This window comes from Phytophthora infestans, genomic scaffold, assembly GCF_000142945.1.
Source record: "Phytophthora infestans T30-4 supercont1.849 genomic scaffold, whole genome shotgun sequence".
In the NCBI taxonomy this organism is placed as follows: domain Eukaryota; phylum Oomycota; class Peronosporomycetes; order Peronosporales; family Peronosporaceae; genus Phytophthora; species Phytophthora infestans.
Genome location: NW_003302962.1, coordinates 1 through 2,799, shown reverse-complemented (window position 1 = coordinate 2,799; position 2,799 = coordinate 1).

Genomic DNA, 2,799 nt, shown 5'->3' with positions numbered 1-2,799 from the left:
AATTAAGGCGGGTCCAGCAGCCCGTATCCATCCGCTTTTGAAGCCCGAAGAGTCCAGGGTGGACCACCTGACCGCAACCCCTTTAATCAGGCACCGCCCAGCGTCCGGCGTGGGTGGTGACCCATGCTGGGAAAATAAATGGATCCCTGGTTGAGGTGCCGAACACCACATTATGGTCTAAGATACTCAAATTTAGGAATAAGACAATAAAGTGATCTCAAAAACACCAAATTTGTAAAATAGGTATCATTAAATTGTTAGTTCAGAAATGATACACTTCGACGTAACTCACGTATTAACCCCCCCAATAGCGAGCGAATTTCGTTTGCGCCTATTTACCGTAAACTCCCATACACGTTATGGAATAGTGGGTTTACAATAGTAAGACCCAGCTATATTTTATCGTGTATTTTAACCAGAGTCGGTACAGCGCCCCACCCCTAGGGTCTTCATTTCTCGATATCTTACCCCTCTAGTGGAGTGTGTTGTCTGTCCGTCCGTACGTCCGTCCGCGGCTAGGGTTAATTAATGTAACGCAAATGCGGGCGTTCTACTGGCTGCCGAGCGCAGCGAAGGCGGCCTCGATTCGCTAAAAAGCTGTCGAGCGCAGCGAAGGCGGCCCCCATTGGCTATAATCAACATTGTGTTTCTTACACATTATATGTGGTCTACACATCGTACTTAATAGCACTGCTTAAATTTCATTTTGCTCTCATTTTCAGCGTCGGTATGCAAGGCCACGCAAAGGGCGCTGCCTGTGTACGCGTTAGTTAGCATAATCAAAAGGCGCCGATGAGCACATACGTACTATATCGTCGTAGGAGCTGATGAAAAAAATTGTAGGCTCTGGTGACACATATTTTGGCCTCAATCGAAGCTTTAGTACTTATTAGTTTTAGAATGATATTTTAGGCTTCGTAGTACTTTTCTAATAATTAATCTTACAAAACTGTTTTGCGTAGTACTATTATCAAGACATTTCATATTTTTGCTTGCAGCTATTTGTAGTAGTAGTCCATATAATTATAATATTAGCGTTAGATAGTAAATCACAATTTTATTGCTACTATCAATAATGTGAAAACTAAAAAATAATATTGTGGCTTACACCCCTGCACCCCACACTGCCTCCGGGAAAAAGTGTCATCTTCCTTTGTATTTGCGCGCGTAGTGTGCGACCTTCAGATATTGTGCGAACTTTCCAGCAATATATGTAGCGTCTGTGGTGAAGTGCTTTTTCAGAAATAAGAGAATGGTCCTGACGCGGGGTCGTATGGCAGTTGTTCGCCGAATTGGGACATTATGATTGCTGCGAGTGCGTACCTGTCGTCCACCACAGTCAACATCGCCGAGTACACCGGCATGAACAATGGAGTCTTGGCGGCGATTGACCGAGGGATAACCGATCTGATTATCGTGGGTGACTCCCGGCTTGCAATCCAGCAATCCATGGGGGTGATAGCATGCAAGAAGGAAACGTTGCAAGTGGAGCTAGCTCGACACAAGGATCTCACGAAGCAACTCAACTCGGTCCGGTATCGACACATAGCGCGACACTATAACGCAGCGGCTGATTCTCTCGCTACAGAAGCACTGGAAGCTAAAGCTGGACGAGTAATTCTCGGGACGGATAGGAAAGCAGAGCTGAGAATGATTTACCGAGTAGCCGAAGAACTGTACGCCACAGACAACCCAGCGGAAACACCGATTGTCACGGCAGTCACTCGTAGCCGAGTACGCCGAGTTCACTTTGAGGACGAGCTGGATGAAGACTCGGCTAGAGCAAGAGGAGGAAGTCAGGATCACGAAGCCGTGTCAACAAATCCAAGAGAATCTGCGCTTGAAAGCAGTGGAGATAAATTCGAACAAGTCAGCAGGGCATCGACTCGGCGGACTAACCACACGACCCCGAATGTCGAAACAGGGTCGCAGATGGAGTCAGCCCAGACAGCTCAGAATGCCAACGACATCGATCCAGTGACAGTACAGACTGAGCGGAGGCGACGAATCGCGAAGGCACAAGATGAAGAACTCAGGTGGGCCGACCTGAAGGCGTGCCTGAGAGGTGAATTTGAGGACCTTACACACCGTCGAGCTCAGAATGCCGGCAAAGTCGCAGAAGTATCTGTACTCAGCGAAGACGGCCTGTTATACCGCCGAGATGAAGCCCGCCGACTGGGCGAACTCGGCGAACCGAACCTCTCATTGAGATTGGTGATTCCGTCAACTATGGTCGACGAGATACTTCATAACTGCCACAACTCGATCGAAGGAGGGCATCAAGGCATCGTCAGAACTTATCACCGAGTCAAGACCGACTACTACTGGATTGGTCTGTACGCCGACGTGGTGAAACATGTTAGGGCCTGCGAGGACTGCAATTCCAGTAAGAGCAAGCCACAGTTGAGAGGTTACTCGCCGGGAAATGTGGTGTCAGACCATCCATTCCAAGTCGTGTCAATGGATTTCGTGATTCCCCTTCCTCGAACTCAGCGGGGCAATACTGCACTGCTGCTGTTCCAGGACCACTCTACGGGATTCGTTATCGCTAAGGCTATGAATGACACCGGGGCACTCGAAGTGGCCAAGGTATTTGAAGAATGCGTCTTCAGGCAGTTCGGGGCGCCGTCTCTGATACGGCACGACCGAGATCCAAGGTTTATGAGTGAAGTATTCCAAAAATTCTCCGAGATGATGCAGTCGAGATCAAGAGCTACGCTGAGTTACCGACCATAAGCCAACGATCAACAAGAGAGGTCAGTCAAGACAATGGTTCAGACTATACGGGTCTACGTGGAA